This window comes from Pongo abelii, chromosome 3 (genome assembly GCF_028885655.2).
Source record: "Pongo abelii isolate AG06213 chromosome 3, NHGRI_mPonAbe1-v2.0_pri, whole genome shotgun sequence".
Lineage (NCBI taxonomy): Eukaryota > Metazoa > Chordata > Mammalia > Primates > Hominidae > Pongo > Pongo abelii.
This window is the reverse complement of record NC_071988.2, coordinates 9258930-9283506: the sequence shown is the minus strand read 5'-3', so window position 1 is coordinate 9283506 and position 24577 is coordinate 9258930. Positions and strand designations below refer to the sequence as shown.

Genomic DNA, 24577 nt, shown 5'->3' with positions numbered 1-24577 from the left:
ATGAAATCCAATACTTAACATACTAAAATGTCCTCAGAAGTATGGATCTAAACCTAGTATTCTTTACTGCCCTATAAGGCACAGCGTTAAACTGTTCTATCATATAATCAAATTTTAGGTCATTAAACATACTCAACATTTGTGGTGGAATGTATGAGATGTAAAAGGCACATCCTTCATAAATACGTTATTACAGTTTTGGCTTCCTGATGGATCAGTGGGAGAAATGGGTGAAGAACCTCCTTGAAGAAAAGCATCTCCATCACAGAAAATGGAAGAAAAAGCTCCTCATTGCAGTAGGCTCTTAGCCTGTCCCTTTCCTGCTGAAAGACACATCCAGGTGTCTTGGCATTTGGTTAGAATGACTGAGCTGCCCCAGGCCACACCCTCAACCTCTTGGTTTACTTGTTTTCATTGAGAGCCATATACAGCAGCACAGAGGGATTGACTCCACTTGTGCAGAACAATCCAGGGCAAAAGAAAACAGTCAGGAGTCCTTCATGCAGGTTCCTAGGACAGTGCCCAAATCATTTTCCACTCAGACTTCCCAACTAAACAGAAGCAAAAGAGTCCACCTACGAACAGGACCTCACATGGCCAGCATACCACATCACACAAAACTGATGAAGTTCATCTCCCAAAATGCATTCTCAGGCAGAAAAATCATAACCCATGATATAAAGAACCAACAGACCAAGGAAAAGTATCCCTCACAAGTTACTACCATATGAAGACACAGAGCCTACAGGGACAATGGTTAGAAGATGATCTCCTGTGCAAAGTGGATTGAAGAGCCTGAAATCTCAGCCCAGTGTGTGCAACCACTTGGGGACAGTGTGGCCAGGCTTATCACTGTGTGTCAACATCCTATCATCATTTAGGATAAACTGATAAAATTTCTTCCAGGGCATCAGAAAGGTGAAAAACTTCACTGCACGATTCATACTTTTAATAGGAATGGACCCCTATTTTGACACAGAAGGAATAAGAGCATCAGGCAGACAAGCTGAAGAATTATCTTTGTAGTCTCACCACAGAGGCAGCATTATGAGAATCACACTAGATCCATGTACACTGTGGACAATGGAAAATGGCCTTGGAAGCTTTTGCCTTGGTGCATTAGCGCAGTGTCCAGCCTACCCCTGTCCCTCTGCAGGGAACCCAGGTAGATGAGGGTTTCCAACACATCCCTGGCTTCTTTCTCATTCAGCTCTTGGAGGATCCAATGGGAAGGCAGTGTTTCCTTATCAGGCCTTGTTACTACTGCAAACAAGCCCTAAGCCTGTCATAAACAGGCCCTAAAGAAACTGGTCATAAATAGGATTTCTGCAGCAATGTGACATGCTTGTGATGGCTATCACACACACTGCTAGCAGTTGTTGGTTTACTGGAGCAGGGCAAGGAACGCCTGGCCCACCCAGAGTGGAAAATGGCTCAAACCACCAATAGCATGAGCAGCCTGTGCCTTAACATGTTTTTGCTGCTGATAATCAGCCAGAGCCTGTTTCTCTCCTCCTCACTAAGAATGCTTTGTTTCCTGTAAGGAATGCTTTTAGTTAATCTATAATCTATAGAAGCAATGCTTATCACTGGCTTACTGTCAATACGTATGTAGGTCACACTGTTCGTGACTCTCAGCTCTGAAGGCTGTTAGCCCCCGGGATCCCACTTTGCACTCAATTTCTGTGTCATTGTCTTTAATTCCTCTAGTCCTGCTGGGCTGGGATCTCCAGGACCGAGCTGGTCTCGGTAAGTGGCATCCATTGTGGGGACTCAAACCTGGGTCAAAGGGTCACCAAAGTGATGGCTGGAGAATGTGGAACTCTGCTGGAGAACACCCACGTACTCTTAAGCAATCCTCATGGAAAGAAGGCGAGCTTAGAAGCATCAGGGTAACAATGGGACAAGAGTTGAGCAGGCCCGAGGCTTATTTGAGTCTGTTTCGGCATCTCCTCAGAAAAGGAGGAGTGAAGGTTAGCACCAGCTGACTTATGCAGCTTTTTAGTGCTGTAGAGAAATACTGCCCCTGGTTTCTGGACCGAGGAACTATGAATGTAGAGGTCTGGGAAAAGGTAGGCAAGCACACTGAAAAAGGCATAAGGATGGTGTTGAGGATATTCCTACAACTGTCTGGTCAGTGTGGGCTCTGGTTCATTCCACCTTGGAGCCTTTCCACACAGATGACAAGGAGGAATCAGAGGAAGAAGAAGAGTCTAATGAAGTAACAAGAGGTACAGAGCAGGTTTGCTTGCCAGCTAAAGCAGCAAAGGAGGGAGAGGTTTGTCCCTACCCCTCTGCACCCCCCTCATTATTTTGAAAAAAAGGAGTGGCCTGACCCTCCGGATCTTTCTCTTCCAGAGGACACTGGGTGAAAAGTAGTTGCCCCAGTGACTGGTCAAACAGTGCCTTGAGCAACCACTCTCAGTTCTACTCACACAGGAATCCAGCAAGCTAGATGAGAGGGTGATATGGATGCTTGGCAGTTCCCTGTTAGAATATACCCACCTGATCAACAGGAGAATATCATAGCTACATTTGAGCCTTCTCCTTTTAAAATACTTAAAGAATTTAAACAAGCTATCAATATGGACCAGGTTCTTTTGTAATGGGACCTTTAAAGAATGTTGCTGTCTCCAGATGATGCCAGCGGGGACTGTAGGATTATTTCTAGGTAGGTCTAGTTAAAATTTAAAAGGAGTGCAAGTACATACACAGGAGTCATTGATTCAGATTACAATGGGGAAATTCAAATTGTTACATATCTACTGCTGTTCCCTGGAAAGCAGAGCCAGGAGAGTGTATAGCACAGCTCCTGATTGTGCCATATGTGGAAACTGGGAAAAAAAACTAAATGAACAGGAGGATTTGGAAGCACAGACCAACAAGGCAAAGCAGCTTATTGGGTGAATCAAATTACTGATAAACGTCCTGCATGTGAAATAGCTATTCAGGGGAAAAAAATTAAAGGATTGATAGATACAGGAGCAGACATTTCAATCATTTCTCTACAGCACTGTCTGTCCATGTGGCCAATTCAACCCACTCAACTTAACATAGTTGGAGTTGGTAAAGCCCCTGACATATTAAAGCAGTTATATTTTGCATTATGAAGGACCCGATGGACAATCTGGGACTATTTAACCAATTGTAACTTCTGTACCTATAAACTTATTGGGGAAGAGATTACAGCAATGGGGAACACAAGTGTTAATTCCAGAACAATTATATAGCCCTCAAAGTCAGCATATGATGCAAGAGATGGGGTATGTGCCTGGCATGGGATTAGGAAAAAATTTACAAGGGTTAAAGAAACTGCTTCAAGTGGAAGGACAGAATTCTCATCAAGGTTTAGGATACCATTTCTGATGGCAGCCATTGTTAAGCCTCCAGAACCTGTACCCTTTACAATGGTTAACAGATAAGCCAATTTGGGTAGAACAATGGCCGCTGAGTAAAGAGAAACTGGAGGCCTTCGAGAACTTAGTTACTGAACAATTAAAAAAAGAACACATAGCTCCAACATTTTCCCCCTGGAATTCTCCAGTCTTTGTTATTACAAAAAAAATCAGGTAAATGGAAAATGTTGACAGATCTTAGAGCCATTAATTCAGTTATACAACCTATGGGAGCATTGCAGCCAGGATTGCCTTCTCCTGCTATGATTCCAAAGAATTGGCCTTTAATAGATTTAAAAGACTGTTTCTTTACTATCCCCTTAGCTGAGCAAGACTGAACTGTTTGCATTTACAATTCCTGCTGTAAACAACCTACAGCCTGCTAAGCGTTTTCACTGGAAAGTGTTGCCACAAGGCATGTTAAACAGTCCAACAATTTGCCAGACGTATGTAGGGCAAGCAATTGAACCTACTCAAAATATTTTCACAGCATTACATTATTATATAGATGATATTCTTTTGTGCTGCCTCCACTTGGGAAATATTACTCCCATGTTATGATCACTTGCAAAACTCGATTTCTCGTGCCTGTTTAATTATAGCTCCTGACAAAATTCAGACTACTCTTCTTTACTCCTACTTGGGAACCTCAGTAAATGACACTACATTAGTGCCACAGAAAGTAACTATACATAAGGATCAATGGAAAACATTGACTTTCAAAAATTACTAGGGGACATTAACTGGATACTACCTGCTCTAGGCATTCCTACCTATGCCATGAGTAATCTATTTTCTATCCTTAGAGGAGATCCTAGTCTCAACTAACTCTCCGCAATTAACAAAGGAGGCTGAGGCAGAGTTACAGCTAATTGAAAAGCAAGTGCATAAGGCTTAAATAGAATAGATCCAGAGAAGATTCTAGATTTGCTAATTTTTCCAACTCAGCATTCATTCACCTACTGGTGTTATTGTCCAATAGCAAGACTTGGTAGAATGGCTTTTTCTTCCACATACTAATTCACGGACTAACTCCTTATTTGGATCAAATTGCTACTCTGATAGGAAATAGGAGAACTCAAATTGTTAAATGACATGGATATGATCCTGGAAAAATTATTGTCCCTCTTACAAAGTCACAAATACAACAGGCCTTTATAAATAGTCTTACTTGGCAAACCCATTTAGCCGATTTCATAGGTGTTCTTGATAATCACTTTCTGAAAACAAAATTTCAATATTAAAAATTGGATTCTCCATAGAATAACTAAATTTAAACCAATTGAAGTTGCTGAAAATATTTTTAACAGATGAGTCTAGTAATGGTAAAGCTTCTTATTCTGGATCAAAAAGTTTTTCAGACACCCTATACTTCAAGCTCAAAAAGCAGAGACTTGTAGCTGTAATTGAGGTGCTGGCTGCTTTTGAGATGCCTGTCAATGTAATTTCTGATTCTTCATATGTGGTCCATTCTACATAGTTGAAAATGCTCAGCTATGATTCCACACAGATGAGCAACATGACTTTGCCCAATTACAAACCGCAGTTAGGAATAGAATGCACTCTTTTTACATTACTCATTAGAGCTCATACACCTCTTCCAGGACCTTTGACTGCAGGGAATCAAATGGCTGATTGTCTAGTTGCTACTGCAATATCTAGTGCTAGACACTTTCACAATTTAACCCATGTTGATGCCTCTGGTCTCAAATGCAGATACAGCATTACCTGCAAAGCAGCTAAAGCTATTATCCAACGATGCCCAACTTACCAAAAGGTACATTCCTCATCTTTTACAGGAGGAGTTAATCCTCGAGGATTGGAACCTAATTCTCTTTGGCAAATGGATGTCACTCATGCTCCCTCATTTGGGAGACTAGCTTATACATGTGTGGACACCTTTTCTCACTTTGGGCTACATGCCAATCAGGAGAGTCTTCTGCCTGTGTTAAACATCACCTTTTGCAGTGTTTTGCAGTGATGGGCATTCCAGCTTCTATTAAAACAAATGCCCCAGGCTATACTAGCCAAGCTCTAACTACATTTTTCTCTATATGAAATATTAAACACATTACTGGCATCCCATATAATTCACAAGGACAAGCCAATGTGGCAAGAATCTCTCCCTAAGACAGCAACTACAAAAACAGAAAAAGAGATAATGACTACGGGACCCCACATATGCAATTGAATCTAACATTATTGGCTTTAAATTTTTTGAGCCTGCCTAAAGGCCAGATGCTATCAGCAGCTGAACAGCATCTACAGAAACCAGTGGCAAAGACAGAAGCAGAACAACTGGTTTAGTGGAGAGGTCTGATAACACAAAGTTGGGAAATACGTAAAATAACTTGGGGTAGAGGTTATGCTTATGTTTCTCCAGGCCAGAATCAGCAGCTGATTTGGATACCATCAAGACCCCTGAAACCTTATCATGAGCCAGATGCTGAGGAAGAGATTTTGGGAGGAACCCGAGGATTGCAGCCATGTCGAGACTGACAATAAGGAAGACACCAGTTCTGGTGAGCAACACTCATGAGGCAGCCACCCACCTGAGGCCAGATCAAAAAGTTGACAGAGATGGTGGAAAAAAAATCTGAAGAAGGCGGGATGACCAGTTACAATGAGTAATCTAATGGTAGCTATGATGGCTGTGCTCACCATTGCCATATTCCCCCAGTAACTGCTGAAACAAAAAACAATTACACTTATTGGGCAAATATTCCACCACTTCTACAGCCAGTAACATGTTTAGACCCCCCAGTAGAGGTATACACTAATGATAGTTTTTGATGCCTGGTTCTACCAATAATAGAGGCCTGTCTCATCCACAAGAGGAAGGAACAATTAAGAATATCTCATATGGGATTTGAACACCTACCCATTTGCTTGGGAAAAGCCAACGGGTGTTTACCTCCCAGTCTTCAATCTTGGCTGGCAATAGTACCTTAATGTAACATCTCTGTGGCACAATCACATATGCTTTCTGGTCTTAGTGTTTATTACAATGATTGTGCTCCTGTAGCCAAAGTTTACCACCCTCAAAAACCTATCTGGTAAAGTGGATTGGACATGGTCAGAAAAAATGAAGGCATTTGCTTGGGAAGATGGTATAGCAAGGCAGGCAGAGGTGTTGTGTAATGGTTCATATGGAGTCATTATTGACTGGTCCCCTAAAGGGGCATTTATGAGGCTCACCTCTCAATCTGCAGGTAATGCTCACCCCTGCATCTAAACAAAATAATCAGATGGTGGACACTATAAGAAGCACAGCAAGAGTTCTTATTATTTTGGCATATGGTGGTATAGTGGCACCTCAACCCCAAATGATATGGCCTGCTGTAGGAGCTAAACATAAGGAGTTGTAGAAAATATTAATGGCACTAAAAAGGATAAAGATTTGGGAATGAAGATATACTAAAGCCAACCCAGTATAATCCTAATTATGTTAGAATTGGCTCACGATTCAGCCTGGATACAGAGTTGTGTCCGTCCTCCTTTCTTGCTTGTAGTGGGTGATTTAAAAGTGGATCTCCCTAATTGTGTGACTTGTCAAGAATGTAGATTGTTTTCTTGTGTGAATTCTGCCTTGTATAATATACTGATCATTCTATTTTAGTGGTAAGAGCCCGAGAAGGAGTATGGATACCTGTAAAACTTTCCCATCCTTGGGAAGCCTCTCCTTCTGTGTGTATTATTACTGAAATTCTTCAAAAGATTTTGAGGTGCTCTCAGCATTTCATTGCCACTTTAAAATCATTATGGGATTGATTGCTGTCACAGCTACTGCTGCAGTAGCTGGAGTTGCTTTGCATTCCACAGTACAAGCAGTAGACTATGTAAATAATTGGCAGAAAAATTCTACTCTAATATAGACCAGAAACTAGCTAATCAAATCAATGATCTCCAACAAAGTAATGTGGCTATGAGCTCCAGTAACTAGTTTAGAGTATAGAATGGTTACAATGTGACTGGAATACTTCTGATTTTTGCATTACTTATCATCTGTTTAACAAAACAGAACACCAGTAAGAAACAGTTAAGAGACATTTAAAGGGTCATACTAGAAATTTATCTTTAGATATTCCAAAACTGAAGGAACATGTATTTCAAGCCTCTCAGGCACATCTGACGCTAATGCCAGGAAGGAAAGTGCTTGAAGGAGCTGCAGACAGATTAGCAGCTATTAACCCATTAAAATGGATCAAGACACTTGGAGGCTCTGTGATTTCAATGATTGTGCTTTTAATCTATGTCATCTTTGTGTAGTCTGCAGATGCGGATCCCGAATCCTGCGAGAAGTAGCCCATTGTGACAAAGCTGCCTTTGTCTTTATCACTTTGCAAAAGCAGAAAAGGAGACATGCTGGGAACAAGCCCTAAGCCTGTCATAAACAGGCCTTAAAGAAACTGGCCACAAACAGGATTTCTGCAGCAATGTGACATGCTCATAATGGTTATCATGCACATTGCTAGTTGTTGGTTTACTGGAGCAGGGTAAGGAATGCCCAGCCTGACCGGAGCAGAAAACTGCTCAAACCACAAATAGCATGAGCGGCCTGTGCCTTAACAACATGTTTTGGCTGCAGACAATCAGCTAGAACCTGTTTCTCTGCTCCTCACTAAGAATGCTTTGTTTCCCATAAGGAATGCTTTTAATCTATAATCTATAGAAGCAATGTTTATCTCTGGCTTACTGTCAATAAATATGTGGGTCAAGCCTCCTGGATCCCACTTTGCACTATTTCTGTGTCTTTAGCGCCACTGGGTTGGGGTCTTCATGACTGAGCTGGGTCTTGGTAGTTACAATTCATGGAACTGGAGGAAGTTAAAATGGCAAGACAGAATTAAGGTTAATCCTTCATAAGTGATTAAATTGCTCACTCAAGTGAGAGCTATACTATTTTAGGCATTTAGAAGCAAACTTAGTTTATAAAATAAAGTGGTATTATGTTAGATAATCTTTCCCCTGAGCAGTAATAGAATGATGAGTGTATTGTCAGAAAAGCATTAATTGCCAGTAAAATATCCCACAGCAATAGGAACCTAGGACTTTTGGACTCATTCCTCTCTGATGTGGGATAACAGGTTCATTTCTCCCACACTGTCTTTCCATGACATTTCCCATCATTTTCACAGGAAAAGAAATGCAGAATTCAAGTGCACCTTAAAGGAAGCTGGCGTTAGAGTGGGAAGATATTTAGCCGAAAGACAACACTGACCAACTTCTGGATCACAGGGAAGAGAACAGACCCAACCTTCCCTGTCTTGGGAAGGCCTAGAGCTCATTTTCTTAGATGTGGCTGCTCAGACTCACTGAGCCACTTCTATCCCACCTGTGAGTCAGGTGCCCAAAAGCTACAGAACTTGAGGTTGGTAGGAATGAGTTTCAGAGACCAATAGACTATCAACTGAGAGGTTCTTGAACATGTGGTTACAGATTCCCTCCTGTCTCTACCACTATTTCCTCAAATACAGCTTAGGACACAAATAGGAAAGTAGTTCATTAATGACACTAAGTTAATGGTCACCACTTAGAGGACGCAGCAGTAAGAACGCACAAGGATCATGGCTTTACCTTTCCTCTGCCATTCATTTAAGGGATTGCTCTTGAATTCTGACTCAAATAACCACAGAGAAAGAGGGAGGGGAGGCTGCATCCTTCTAAAAGGTAGGTTCCTAAAGGTCAAACACATCTGCTTATACCCCAAGGCCACATTAATTATTACAGGAAAGGGATGGGAATCTGCCTTAACAGTTCATGTGGACCTCAACTCCATATGACTAATAGAACTTCCTGGTGTAACCACAGTGGCTGTGAGCTGTTAGCCCACTGACATTGCATGCAGATCAAGGCACTTAATCAAGCAGTTTATCTACAAGAAACCACCCATTTGGTGATGGTTTCCAGTAATGTGGACTTTGAGATGATAGAAGCACTGAGCATCACTTAGGAGGTGGACTCCAAAAGAGTGCCCACATGAGTCTTGACCAAGCCTGATCTCGACAAGAGCACTCAATGTGAGGTTACTCACGTGGTACCAAACATCCTGAGCCACCTGAAGGACTGCATGATTCTCAGGCACCCAAGTCATGAGGATACCCAGGACTGGTTCAGCCTTGCTGAGGTTCTGCAGAATTTTAATGCCACCCACCCTTCAGGGATCTTCTGGAAGAAGGGCTAGTTTCCTTCCTTGCAGAAAGATGACCAAATTTATTATGTTTATGAATCTCTGCCCTTGTTAGGAAACAAAGACAGTCACCAGAATATAACAAGAGTCCTAAGTTGGACATCAACATACTCAATAAACTTGAAAAGTGATCTGGTAGAATTAATGCATTTATCACAGAATTATTGCTTTAATACAAAAAGAGTAAAAGGGAAGGAAGATACTTGGCTGTTTGGCAAATATCAAGTTGAGTTCTGCAAATGCAGTACTGTAATTGAACATATTTTCCAAGAAGGCAATAAGGCTGTATATAGAACAAACTGGTAGTTTGAAAATCAACATCTTGACAGAGAGGATGCCAAGACTTGTGAATCATAGGACATTAGAGACTACCATAAAACAGTAAATCAAAGCACTGGAAGATCCAGCTGTTGATGTGCTACACATGGTGACTGATGGGGGTCTAGCTCACCTTCACAAACATTCCAGAAAAAAGGTTTTAACCTCCATAGAACTTCCAAGTCTAAAGTCCAAGCCATTAGATGTGAACAAGCTGAAAAACTGTTCTGACATTACCTCTGTATTCCAGAAAGTCAGAAGGAAAACACCAACAAAATATTCATTTCTTCATTTTTAAGGCAGATTCTTCCATAGCTTAAATCTGTAAGCACTCTATCTGCTACCGTCAGGCCATCAACCACATGTACAACCTCGTGTTGGCCCATAGGATTCTCCAGGACAAGCTGAGGTCATCTCATTGCTCATGGGTCCCAGGTGCTCCACATCTTTACAGAAGACACTGAGGACAAAGTATATCCTCCTCTCCATGTGCAACAGGAAGCACCTGCCACTGACAACTCCCCAACTATGACAGACTCTTGAAGACAGACTTCTACATTTTTCACACTTGAGACATACAGGCCTGTTGTCACCTAAACCTAGGATTTTCCATGGCAATTGACAAACCACTTTTGTTCCAGTACAAAAGTGTCAGGTTGGTGAAAAAGAATTTCTGCAGACCCTTGTAGGGATGTGAATGAGTGATAACAAGTGGGGACAGGGAATGAGGTTTCTCTTCTCTCATCCTTCAGCTGAAGAACCAACTGTTTCATAGCCTCCTCTAGTTTTAGAAGGACCAAGGCCCCTTATTTGCCATAAGGGATTTCAGAGAGCAAGGAAGGCACAGTTAAGTCTTCGCATTTCATGTTGACTCTAAGACCTTACCCTGTAGCAGAGAGGAACAATTTCCATTTGAAGATGTCAATTTCAAGGAGACTGTTCACCAGCAGAAAGATCAAGTGAGAAAAAAAAATGACAGAAGTGAAATAAAATGAGTTCTCTGAACATGCTGCCATTTTTGGACAAGGAATAACATGCCAGAAAGCTCAATAAAAACAATCTTCCTACCAAGCTGGACACCATTAGAGGTATCACATGGCAAGATTTTATGATGGCTTACCAAAGACAACTCAAGCTGCATAACTCAGATCTGTACGAAGTGGGGAAAGATGGAACATATACAAGGAGACAATTATGAACTCAGAAGTCTTTTTCCATGGGAATAACCAACTTAAAAATCCCTCAGCACAACTGTCCAGGCTGAGATGACCACTTCCCTTTAGTGACAGTCATGACAGAGTAGCCTAGACTCATAGGCTCATCTCAAGACCAGGTAGATTTACCACATCTGCTGATTGAATACTCAGATTTACTAGAAGATGGTTCACAGTGAGGGGGGAAAATAATCCAAATGTGTTTTATTTTCTGCACCCAATCATCCATTACTAAATAAATTTGCTATTATGGCAGAGAAAAATCAAACAGACCAGGAACAACTTGTATAGCCCGTATGAGCAGAAGGTGTTAGATTTTGGAGGGAAGGTGAGGGTTAAAGACAAACAGAAAGAGGGTGGCTCAACAGCAAATGCAGGCTTTATGTCCAGCATAAAACCTACAGAAGTCGGGGACCAGCTTAATGCCAGAGCCCACCGCTGCTTACAGGCTGGGGGTACTTATAGGTATGGGGAGGAGAGGTCTGAGCAATATGGCTTGTTGACCAGCAGGATATTGTTAAGATGTTCCCATGATGAGGCAGTTCTAGTCCTTATTTCATTGGGATGTCATCATGATGTTCCTTGGAACTTTGTCCAGCAGGAAATGACAGGGATGTTTCTTTAGCTCGGCCTTTGTCTGCCTTGTGGTCAAGTGGTTAGGCAGGATGTTTCTCATTGCCCGAACCCCCATGAACTATTTCACTTTGACCAAGTTCTGCAAAACAGCAGGGAGCTTACAAAATGGTGCAGTTTAGACTAACAGAAGGTACACACCTGCACTGCCCTCACAAACTTTCAGAGGGCTCAGAACATGCAGTGAACATGGTCCTGCCTACCATGCCTGTCAGACAGAGCGTGGGCAAGATCTCATATGCTGGAAACCCTAAGGAGTTGTCCTTCCCAGAGTCAGTGGCATTGTCACAAGATGTCCTCTATTATTGGGGATGAAAAAACTTGTTTATGATGATAGGTGAAGAGACAGGGTCAGTCACTGTCCTTTGAGATCAAGATTTCAGATGCTTCAGAGACAGGAAGGAAAAAAAGTCAGTGAAGCCCAATATTGCTAGCAAAGGAATATGAATCAGTCATAAGCTAATCCTACTGAAGATAGGTCCTCACATATCCAGTAGACCTTCCTGGTACAAGGAGTGTTATTATTCATTCAGCCTGCTCACATTGAGTGGTAAAGGAAGGCACTCATCAAGAGGCACATCCACAAGCAAGAGATGATCCACTTGGTGGTCATCAGTTACATGGACATTTTTCATCATACAAGTGATGAAAATTGCTCAGAAAGTAGGCCCTAATACAGAAGCACCATAGTAATCTTGACAAAGCCTGATCTGTGAGCCAAAGTACCAAATACAAGATCCTTCATGTGATATGAACCCTGGTGTTCCACTCAGGTGCTGACTCCAACGGGCTCACTGCTGAGGACCAAGTAAACTCAAGTTCCACAAAGTTCTCACCAGCTCTACTGCCAGGCTAAGACACATGAGTCTGAAAACTTCAAGGCTAGCCAATGAGATCCCTGTTTCACACTGCTGTCAGTCACTGTGCAAGGTAAAGGGTGTTGCATCTGCTCCACGGTCAACATAAAATTCATTACAAATTAGCCCCCATATTGTTTATTTTTCTCTTCGTAGAGCCATCCACCAGGACTGCTGAGCTATTCTCCCCAGAAAAACATCTCCAGGAAACAGAAGGGTTAATGACTTGCAGACATCACCAAGAGCTACTTCTCCCATCTAAAATGTGTCACTGGCTCCATACTTTTACATGTGGCCAAAGTAGGCCAAGCTACAAACCAAGTTACCAGTAGCTTCCACTAGAGAAGGTAGCATAACATTGCCAGGCTTCCACAAGTCATGGGAGCTCAAAAAAGTGGTGTATGTCAGGAGAAGATTTGTTGAATTAAAAAAGAGCATTAATAGTCCAGTTAAAATGAGATGTACATTGAGAAATGGGATCCAAAATACTTTGTTCACATGTAGTTTTATAAGGGATGCTTTTCTCCTTTTCAGAACTTGTAAGTACAGTGAAGTATATGGCATGTAACAGGAAGAGGCAATAAACATAATACCCCTGTGTGGAGGTCCAAGCTTCCTAGCCTCCACTACACTTCAGAGAGCAAGGAGAGTTTTGCCCATTACCTACAACAATCATCTTAGAACAACTCATGACGTGTAGAGGAGAACCGGCAGAAGAGGTGGGCCTAGTTTTAGATCCTTGAATATATAAAAATCTCACATTTTTTTGAGTGAAAAAAGGCAGGACATTTAAAAAGACAAGTCATTCCTTGAAAACAGTGGAACTTGGTTATTCAATGTTTACATTATCTAGTCTCACTTATTGCATTGCGTATTCTCTGCCTGTGCCAGCACTGAGCCCATCCTTATGCACAAAGGGACTTCCAGGTGGTTTGCCATTTGATTAGAATGATTGGCTGCCCCAGGCCACACCCTCAACTTGATTCACTTACTTGCATGCAGCATCACATCTTGGCAGCCTGGGGGAATTGATGCCACTGGAATAAACAACAATGATCATGACAGATAGAGCTTGAGGGTAAACTATCCAACTTGTTCAAGTAGGGAAGACATTCTTGGAGACGTCCTACAACTTCCTCACAGAGAACTCAGTGATATGGAGCCCACTCACCTACTAAAGTGACCAAGTAGATTCTGATTCTACCCATTCAGTAGCTGTTGTGCCCCACTCCACATTCCCTGCACCAACACCCCCCCCCACACCACCACCACACACACACACACACACACACATTGGTTCACCACCTTCCTCTGAAATTCCTGGGATCTCTTTAAAATAAGTGTCAGGTAGCAGCAAATAAGTGACCCCTAGAGATATCCTTGTCCTAATGCTAATGCTTAGAACCTATTAACATGTTATTCAACATGGCAAGAGGGAATGAAGGGAACACATGGAAATAATATGCTCCCCTAGATGATTTCTGTATCTTCAAGTCAGCTAATTGGCCACCATGTTATCAGAAAGTCAAAGACTAACAAGAGGGAAGCAAAAGTGCAGGTGGGCGAAAGAATTGAAGATATACATTCATCTTTGAGATGAATGATGATTCTAACTTTGAACAATAAAGGGGCCACAAGACAAACAGTGTAAGAGACCTCTGGACAAGTCAGTCAAGGAAACAGTGTCCTCTAGAGAAATAATAGGAGCCCAACCCTGCCATCTTGATTTTATCAAAGTAAAAACCATTTTGAGTTTCTGGCCAAATATGAAAACAAGCGGCAGTATCATGACAGAGCTGCCAGGATTTGTGAATTACAGTTGAGTTGCTACTTTATGATGTTCAAGGCATCAGAAGAGCCAAGTGTTGATAGGCTACACACAGTGACTAGAAAGGTCTGGATTGCCATTATAGATACTTCACAAAAAATTGATTTTAACTGTTGTATGGCAGCCAAGTCCAAAATTGAAGACTCAAGTTAATTTTGAAGACATTGATTCAAATAGGAAAGTTATCAAGTTGACTTTACTTCATCACAGAATGGACAAAGAAGCAGAATACAGGGGGAAAGACTCTAAAAATCTAGCAAGCCATTCTTTTAACCCATTTCTTCAGACTCTTACATGGCTGAAATCTCAGCTGCTGATCCCCTGGTCTATCAGAAGGGCAGCAACTGCATCTGTAGCCACATGCCTTTGATTGTGTAGTTTTCATGTCCAACAACTGCAGAAGGGTGGTCTGCAGCTACTCCAGATCAACGATACCTGCAGCTGGCCCCTAGAGGAGCAGACACCACAAACAGGAAGAAGTTCCCAGAGAAGAGGATTTCATGGCCATCCCATGATAGACACCAATTCAAATTCCCCTGTAAACTAGGCTTTCTGTCCAGCACTCCATCTCCACAGTAAGTCTCCAAAGAGAGAAAGCTCCACACCTCTTCCAAATTGATGACACAGCTAACATAGTAATGGGACTCTAATCAGTCTCCACTTATCCATTCATCCCTGAGGAATTAGTATAAAAGCTGTGGTAGCAATTTGATTTCAGCACTAAGACTAAAGCCCTATTCTCAGAAGCATATGTTACAGTTGGAATGTCATCTCCCTGACTGGGAAAGTTGTTTTCAAATCTCGGAGTCCTTCCTGCTCTCTGAATTATCCCATTCTCTTCCAGACTGATGAATGGCAAGTCTATTTCCTGATTTTGGTATTATCTTATGAACCAAAGTTTCAGGAGCATCAGTATCAACCTGCATGAATTCTCTTGGAGCCAATGTTATAACCACCTGTAATAAATCTGTTTATACAAGATCATGAAGAGAACAAGAAATGCAGTGGTTCACAGATATTAGTCACCCAGGAAGGAAACCTGTGCATTTTCCGCTCCATCCAGTAAAGAAACATTGAGATTTGTCCCACAAGGTTTTGCCTTCATATTTCCTGTTTTCACAGCAAAAAAAAAATAATAATATAGAAGAGATGTGCATTTAAGAAGCCTTAGTCTGAGCACTGAGTTATCTTAGTTAGAAGGAAACATGACAAAAAGTTCAGCATCACAGGAAAGAGAACAAGACAGAATTTCTGTACCTGTCTGGGCAAGCTTAGAAATTTTTCAGATGAAGCTGTTCACCATTGAACTCTGAAGCCACCTCCCATGTCTTCTGGATGGAAGATGTCTGAAGACAGCTCAGCTGGGCACATGGAAATGCATGCTCTTGGAGAAGCAACATGCACACTCAGACATCCTTGACCAGGGGTGGGATGGTTACAGACCCAATTCCTGGAACATTTTTGTCTTTCGATGGTAGGTGAGGGCAAAGAATATAAGTAGCTCTTTGCTGGGATGGGCTACTCCACTGTACAGCTCTTACAAGACATCATGATGGTTCAAGACACACCCTTTTGTTCTAACTACTTCCAGAGAAGGTAACTATTAATCTCCATCCTAAAGACAGTGAGAAATGGAAGGTTCAGAAATAGCACTTCTACTTTTAATCTGTCAGAGAGAATGAAAGCACATCACTAAAGCTAAGTAAAATGGAATAGACAACTCCTCAAAATTCAGCTTCAATGAAGACAACAAGACTTTTCAGGGTAAGTACAAGATTAACTTCTGTGGCCCCCCTGCATGTCAGCTATCAGCACAGACATTTTCTGGGACCAAGCATCTCCACGCAGTTTAATAAAAAGGCAGCTCCAACAGAAATCCAAGGAGGAAAAGCCACTATACACCTGTTATCCCTTCTTTTGGAAACTCCTGGTATTCACTTGCTTGTCTTCAGTGCTGTAGGGTTAAGACAATGTCATTTCAACTTCACTAAGGGACTGCTATTCTTCAAGGAGTTTGGTCACTTTTCACAAATGCCTTCTGCAAAGAGGCCTTTTAACTTCTACTTCATACCTCTTCAAGGTAGAAATGACACTATCATAAGCTATCTCTGAGTAAAGAATTCCAGGAACATACAGCTCTTTAGGGCCATGAACCCCTACCTATGGGCAATGTTCTCCCCATTTCATTTAGTAGAGGTTCATAATGAGACAGGGATGAGGATGGCAATTATCCTTCAAAAGTTTAACAGGTAGCATGATATCATGGGTAGTGATCAAAAGTCTTTTGTTGGCCAAACTTCAAGGCCTCCTAGCCTTCTGAGAGGCCCCCCTCTGTATTTCCTTATAAAGTACAACTTTAGTAAACAACCCTGTGAAGGCCATTTTGCAAAAACCTCCCACACACTTGACAGCCAATTATTTTCAATATCTGATGAGGTTCTTCCACCATCTCCCAGGTGATGCCTGATATTCCCAGCTGGTCCTTAGCATGAATCCTGTCAGTTTGGCCAGCAAACTCTTCTCTGAAGTTTATCTGGGTAGTTTTCCAACCACTGACCCCACACTATTTCTTGACTATAAATTTCTATTTGCCTACACTGTACTTTAACAGGTGAGAAGGAAGCCAAAATTGTATTTAAAATATACTTTGTAAAAGTTTGAGTTTACATTTCAACTTTTGACGTTTAAGTAATCCATTGTATTAGTTGATTTAGAGATGAGATCCCCTTTGACTACTTGAGGGCACTAATCTGTCATGAAATTAAGAATTCTTCCCCTCTATTAATCTTGTATTGTTATAGTGGAAACCAAGCCTGTGTCATTGTCACACTACATGAGATTCTCCAGGACAAGGTGAGGTGATCTTACTGATGGGTCCCAGGTGCGCCACATTTGCAGAAAACAGTGAGAACCAGCTCTGTCCTCCGATGCCTAACAGAACTCTGAACACACTCAATTATGACATAGGAGTTCTTTTGAAAGAACTCAGCTTCTGTCTGAAATGTTCTATCTTTAAAGAACCTACAACTTGTTATGTGTCTCCTAATCTTGGGGTTTCGCCAGTTGACAGACTACTTTGTTCTGGGACAAAAGCATCTGTTGGGTGAAAGAATTTTAGGAAACCTGCATAGGAATGTGGGTTAGAGTGGTAAGTGGGGACTGGGAATGATGAGCTCCCTTCTTCTCTGCCATCCCTCTGTTAAAGGACAAGTTGTTTTTCTTAACTCCCTCCAGTTTTAGACAAGAAACAGAAGCCTTTATTTTCCAGTGAGTAGAATGCAGGCAGAGTTAAAACCTTACAGTTGATGTTGACACTGAAACCTCCACCATGCCGAAAGAACAGTTTCCATTCGAAACTATCACAATTTCAAGGTGATCAATCACCAGGAATGGGATCGATCAATAAGGGATAATGACAAACATGAAATATTAAGAATGAGTTTTCTGGACATGTTCCCTTCCTTGGGCAAGTAAAGATGACCTACCAGAAAAAAACCCAAAGAAAACTAAAAGCACCCGATTTCATGTTAAACTGGACACCATTTATTAGAGCTGTAAAATGGCAAGAACTCATTGTTACAGGCTGTAGTTGACCCAGACTCACTTTGCTTTCTATGAAAGAAGGTAAAATTTGGAAGGTACATAAGGAAGCAATTATGAGCTCAGAATTCTGTTCCCATGACAATGACTAGCAAGTTAAACTCCCCTTCAGAAAAGCTAATGAGTCTGAACTGACCATACACAACAGTAAAGGTAGACAGGACAGAGCACCCCAGATTCTTACAGATTCATGTTCGAAGACTAAAAAGACACACCCAAGCCATTGAATTCTCATTGGCTTTACTAGAAGACAGTTCATTCTGAACCAAAAATTGCCAAGTGTGATTCAGCTTCTACATGCAACCTCAAATGCTATATGGAGATGGTGATATGGCAGAGAAAAATCAGGACACAGGGACCAAGAACCACCTGAACAGCCAGCACAGACAGAAGGTACACACCTGCACTGACCTCATCTACTCACAAGAGCCCTGGGCATGAAGGAAGGCCTGGTCCTATTGCACTAAGGCTATCACTGGGGATCAGAGCCTGGTCCAGAGCTCTGTGATGGAGGCTATCTGGGGAGTAGTCCTTCCTAGAGGCAGTGGTATTGTCAGAAGATGTTCTCTGGTGCAGAAACTGAAAAACTTTTGCATTAATGTCAGTATAGAGGCAAGGTAAGTATCAGGACACCCAGATAGAGATGCTTTGGACACAGATCAATAAAGCTCAATGTGTCATTGCTGGGAAGAGATGGGAATTAGTCATGAGCTTATCAGTCTCGAGATCAGCTCCCCACACTAGACATTCCTGGTACGAGTCAAGTGGCTTGGGCTATCCAGCCCACTGACCTTGCACATCAGATCAAGGCACTTGAGGATGACCTCTGTAAGCAGGAGACAATCCACTTGGTGGCTGTCCTCTGTTACATGGACATCTCCACCACAGAAGCACTAGAATATGGCTCAGGAGGTGGACAGCAAAGCAGGTAATACCATAGTTATCTGGACAAAACCTGTTCTGGTGGACAAAGGTGCCGAAGTCAAGTTCCTTGATGCGGTATAAAACCTGGTATACTAATAGCCATGGGCTCATCACTGAGGACTAGACAGGATCACCAGGTCTACTGGTTTAGTGTTACTCCCAAAGTAACTGTCACAGATACCACAGCTAGACAATAAGGTTCTGGTTTTTCACGTTTGTCAGTGTGCAGGATCAAGGGTTCTGAACCTATTAGCAGCTCTACTGACACTGACCAACAGCTAGTTCATCACAAAAAGAGCCCTAGCATAACTTATTTCCCTTAGTATAATTATTCCAAGACTTCTGAGCCACTCTCCAAAAAAGTAAATCAAGGGAAAAAAGCACAACACGGCTAATGACTGGAAGCCATCACCAACAGGTACATTTTCCACTCTGAAACACATAGGCTCCATGTTTGAGCCAAAGGTCAGTTAATCTGTAATTAACTGCAGACTGTAATGGCTTCAGAATTGTGCTGTCTCCTGACTGGCCCTGTCTATACTGAGGGGAAGATGCAATGTTGCTCATGACAAGTGTTCTTTCCACTTGTCTAGGACATTATTGTGTCTAGTGGTTCTAAAGGCATCTAGTGAAGACCTATCAGTGTCCAGCTACAACCTTCTGGCATTTAGATCTTTGTTTTATGTAGGAGAAATGTGAGGGTAGCATCCGAGACACCACAGCTTTGGGGGACATACAAGTACAAGATACCATGAGCCCATTGAGTATAGGGGGACATAATTTTAGCCAGAAACACAAAGTACTTCTCGGTAGCATCCCCACCAGTCTTTATGTTCAGGTAGGAGAGCTTCTACACGAATTCACAGGACAGAGAACACTCACCTACAAGGCACTATGGTTTTTAGAACACAACGTTTGCAATGGAGACTAAGATCAAGAAAGTAGGATACAGTTCATATCCTCAAAGATCAAGTGTCAGATAGCAGCGTATCAAAGAATGAAGTCATGAAACAGGTTAAGACATGCCACACCACTTTAAATATAGTACTTTAAAATATGAGATCATTTACATGAGAAGTAGGATACAATTTTCTGATACCCTGAATCACAAAGAAAATAAAAATGCTGCAATGCAGAAGAACAAGAAGTTGTATTTTAGTCACTCAAACTCTGTTCTCATTTTGGTTCCACAAGTGTAGCATAGAAAAAGGCAATGCATTAAGGCATTTGGTTTCTGGATACTATCCATGGCACAGGCCACATGGTTCAAATATGGACTCTTCTTTTGGGATGGCTCACCTGTCAGAGGTATAGGTCAACATAAGGAATAGCGTCTCATGATGCAAAAGTAGCATAACAGACTGCAGAAAATGTCAATTCTACCAGGAGGTAACAGCACACTTATTTTCTGTATCATATTTAGAATATAATTTATATCATATCATCCTTATTAATCAGAACATTAAGTTTCATCCAGAATTATTTTCGGTTCTAGACCTCCAAAAAGTTCTCTATTGTAAGGGCTTGAAGAAAGCAGTCTATCCAGTGTTGAATTCCTGATGAAGTCAGTCTGGAAGCATGTGAGACAACTCACAGTAATAGGAAATGTTAACGAGCTTATTTCTAAGCAAACCTTTAATCAAGTACCACTGCACAATTAAGACTTTCACATGGAACAACTTCAAATGGAACCTTTTGACAGCTTCACAAGGCAGCACATGTGGAAGACACCCAGAGTGAGAATGATGTGCGACAACTGTCACAGGCCCCAGCCCTGTGATTGCTGCCAGGAAATTATGCTGAAGAATCACTCTGTAGCCTTCTAAAGTATCAAACAAAAAGTCTGATTGGACAAATCCCTCAATTCATTGTCAACCAACTCTTAATTCAGAGCTGTTCCCTAAGAAGGAAACCTGTCTCGACTTCCAGGAAACCATGTTTGAAGCTCAACCAAAGACCAGCAGGGCACAGGGGACATGCTCACTTTGTCAGATGTAGGTTGTGCCAGTGGGTCAGCTCTACACACGGCACGGAGAATGCTGGGCCCTTGAATTTGATCTTCACTATCCAAAGGGAGTCCATGGCAGAGAAAATGGAACACCTCAGATCTGAGAACCATAAAATGTGGGGGCCAGGGAAGTGGGGAAAGAGCATAGTGACCCAGGCCCAGTCAATCAATATTACCTATGTAATCCACATCCCAGGGGAACCTCCTGGGGTTAAATGAATGATCCCCACAAGAAGAGTTTGGGATGGTCCAGGTAAAGTGTCCCACCACCTAAATCTGGCTTTGAAATTACCCTTATATGGATAGAAGTAACAAGAGTCTTCGCTACTTGTGTCCATAGAAGGGCATCAAAATGACCTAGGTTATATCCATCAGTGGCTCATATCATGGGGATCAAATGACAGAAGTAGGTAAAGCCAAGCCAAATCCAAACATGTCTGGGAGCGGCTTTCCCCTAGAGGAAGCAGCTTGACTTTGAGCTCCCATGTTTCAAGGGAGCCTAGCCAAAGTGATTCAGAGGAGAATGGACACCTTTCACCAGAAACAAGAGTATTAATCCTCCAATCAAAGCGAGATGCACACTATTCTTACCAGCTCGAACCATGAAGAGGTTCTTTATGCAAGTAAGGGGCAATAGAATATTTTAGATCCCTACCTCCCTAAACAACACATAATGAGGATTGTGGCAATGAAAAGTAAAAGGTGACAGAGATTACATATTCACACACACGTACCATGTGTGAATATTGTAATGAGATATCATTTGATCAGAGATCAAAACCTGCTGACCTCCACGACCCTCAAAGAAAGAATGAGAAGTATCTCAGTCAGCCTAGAATAAATCATGCTATGTAAGGGAGATCTGACAAATAAGTCGGTCTCATTTTAGAACCACAGGCACGCCATCGTATTCAGTTTTGTGAGAAAAAGCTCAAGATTTAGAACAAGTCAACTTTTCTTCTGTTCAGAGAAAAGTTACTGTTTTATGTTATTCACTCCCAATATTGCATTAATTATTCCCTATGCCCCCACAGGCGCTGAGCCCATTCTTCTGCACAAAGAGACACTTAGGTGGTTTGCTATTTGATTAGAATCACTGGTCTCAGGGGCCATGTTCTTACCCTTTGTTCACTTTTTTCCAAACAGAGCCACATTCCAGCAGCACAGGAGATAAGTGCCTCAGAAGGGCAACACTATGATCATGGCAGGCAGAGGTGGGGCCAAAGATTCAGAGTCTTATCCCTAAGGAGAGACATTGTGAGATACATTCCGCACCTCCCCAGAGAGACCTAAGGATGACTGGGCCACTGTTCTGTCTACATGACCAAGTGATAACTACCCTTGCAGTGGCTTCTAACCTTTCCGCAGTTCAGCATCCCACTCTGGGCCTCCAGAGATCACATCCAAAAAAGACCAGATGTAGGCAAATCGATGTCTTGATCTCAATAGAGTCTGAGCATGTTAAGAAACATGCCAGTGGCACATTTAGGGAACATACTGAAATATGGTTGAAACCCTGCTGAATGTGTAATTTAGATATCATCCAGGAGGACTGTCATCAAAAGAGGGACAAAAGTTCAGATGACAGTCCAAGACAGATTTAAATATACATGCTATTTTGAGATTCCCAACTGTGAAACTAAAAGTCCACAAGAAAAGCAATGCAAGGGACCCTGAAAGGTAGGTAAGTCACAGAACCACTGTCCTCAGACCAACAAGATAGGAACCCAACCCTGCCACCAACTTGACCTCATCCAGGGGACAGCCATTTCAAACTTGGAATCCCCAAGTGTAAGATAAAATTGTAAGCCCTAAACTTGTTACTTGTTAGGGCTTTCATTTCAAAGAATGAAAACGTATGTCTTTAAGTACCCTATTCTCTTTCAGGGTCTACTTTTCCAAAAGCCATACCGAGTCACTAACTTGTCTTCATTATTACAAATGAGAAGCCTCAAATATTTTTCCTGGGGAGCCTAATCAAGAAAAAAAGATAGCTGTGTATCCTTCTTGCCCTTACAATATGAAGAGGTTAAGATTATAAACGTTGTTTAAATTTCAAATGACATGCATCAATGCTATAGAATTACTAAAATGTATACAAGTCTCAAGTCATATTGATGAATTTTTCTAAGATGTATACAAGAAGTCTGAAGTCATATTGATGAATTTTTCTATGAAAAAAATAGTATACAATTAAAAATCTTCCCATAGTGTTCCCTGGCCAAAAGCTATGCTACCTATCCATTAATGAGGAAATACACATCATTTTCCATTTATTCCACACAACATAGAAACCTGGGAAAACTCAGAATTCCCATCTTTCCTCAAGAGCCAACCTTGCTGACCAAGAGCAATGGATGCATTCCTCATCCCAGAGGGGCTAAACTGCTGACAGGCCTCACACTTCAGGAGACCACAGTGTCCCTGCTTGGCAACTGCCCAGGTCAACAAAACAGCAAGAAGAGACAGGCCATTTCTTGCCTTCACAGACACACCACAAAGCCTTTCCACAGGGAGCTCTGACCTCTGGACCCTCCTAGTGGCAGCCATTGTTCTGGTTCTGTGACCACCCCCACAAGGAAACATCTATAAGTACAAACCTGAGAGGGGTTAGGCACTGGAGGGCAAGACTGGTAACTGCTTCCACATCACAGGAGAGCACTCTGGCTCACACTTTTACCCCAGAGGAGCCAGGCAGGCCTAGCAAGGAGAGTATGGATTCTGAAATCCTTTCCATCACCTTCTTGAAGATTCCTGACCCCTTCTTCCTTCCCAGAGAAGCAGCTCCTATTGACTATAGAGCTGGAAGTCTCTCCCCTCCTAATTTGATACCTTTGGTACAAATAACATTGTTCCAGAAAGTCTGAGAAGAATACTGATCTTTCTACGATCAGTCCTTACTTCCTCAGGGTGAATTCCCAAAAGCTACACCAACAATTGCATTTTCAGGGAAGTTTCCAGAGGAGATTTAAGTCTGTTGCCCAATGGAAATACCTGCTCCTTGCAGGTTGGACTGATTCTATGTCCTTCTCCCTAGACTGCTCAGCAGGACATGGACTCTCCTGGGTCAGAGATGCTTTAACCATAGTTACTAGGACAGGGCTCAACTTATTTCTCCATTCTGAGTAACATGAGCTGAACAAGGCCAAAACAATACTCTAACTCACCAGAACCCACATTGCCAACAGGGTCCAATATGGCCAAGGCACCACAGAGCTGAGCCACAGAAAACCCCTCTTAGCTCCCAACATGTTCCAGGCAGTGCACAGCAAAGATAAGCCATGCACAAGGAACTGGCAGGACCTACAGTGTAATTCTGGTTTCAAGCATGTGTCCCAGCACAGGGCCTCTCCCGTAAACTACATCCCTGATGGACTGTGCCAGAAGTTCAGGGGTACAGCTGGGAGACTCAAAGGCATTGAGGCATACTAACCCGAGCAGAGGTATGAACCCAAAATAGGTCTACACACACCTATTTCTTCACCCAGTGAAACCCCTGTAAAGAAGCTGCAGACCCAGCCATGAATGTAGACAAAAGGTCCTTCTACCTATGGGCTGTATAGCATCAAGACGATGTCAAGAGCAGGCACGTCATCCACTCAGCCACGAA

The 24577-nt window shown here is 42.1% G+C and overlaps 1 long non-coding RNA gene across 1 annotated transcript in view; it reads right to left on the bottom strand.

Annotated features, from left to right (window-relative positions):
• LOC134761257 (uncharacterized) overlaps positions 1-19319 on the bottom strand; it is a 158200-nt gene extending 138881 nt beyond the window's left edge. The window contains exon 1 of the long non-coding RNA XR_010139601.1: positions 17304-19319. This is a non-coding gene — a long non-coding RNA (uncharacterized LOC134761257). The remainder of the gene's footprint in view (positions 1-17303) is intronic.
• Between the last annotated feature and the right edge of the window lie 5258 nt (positions 19320-24577).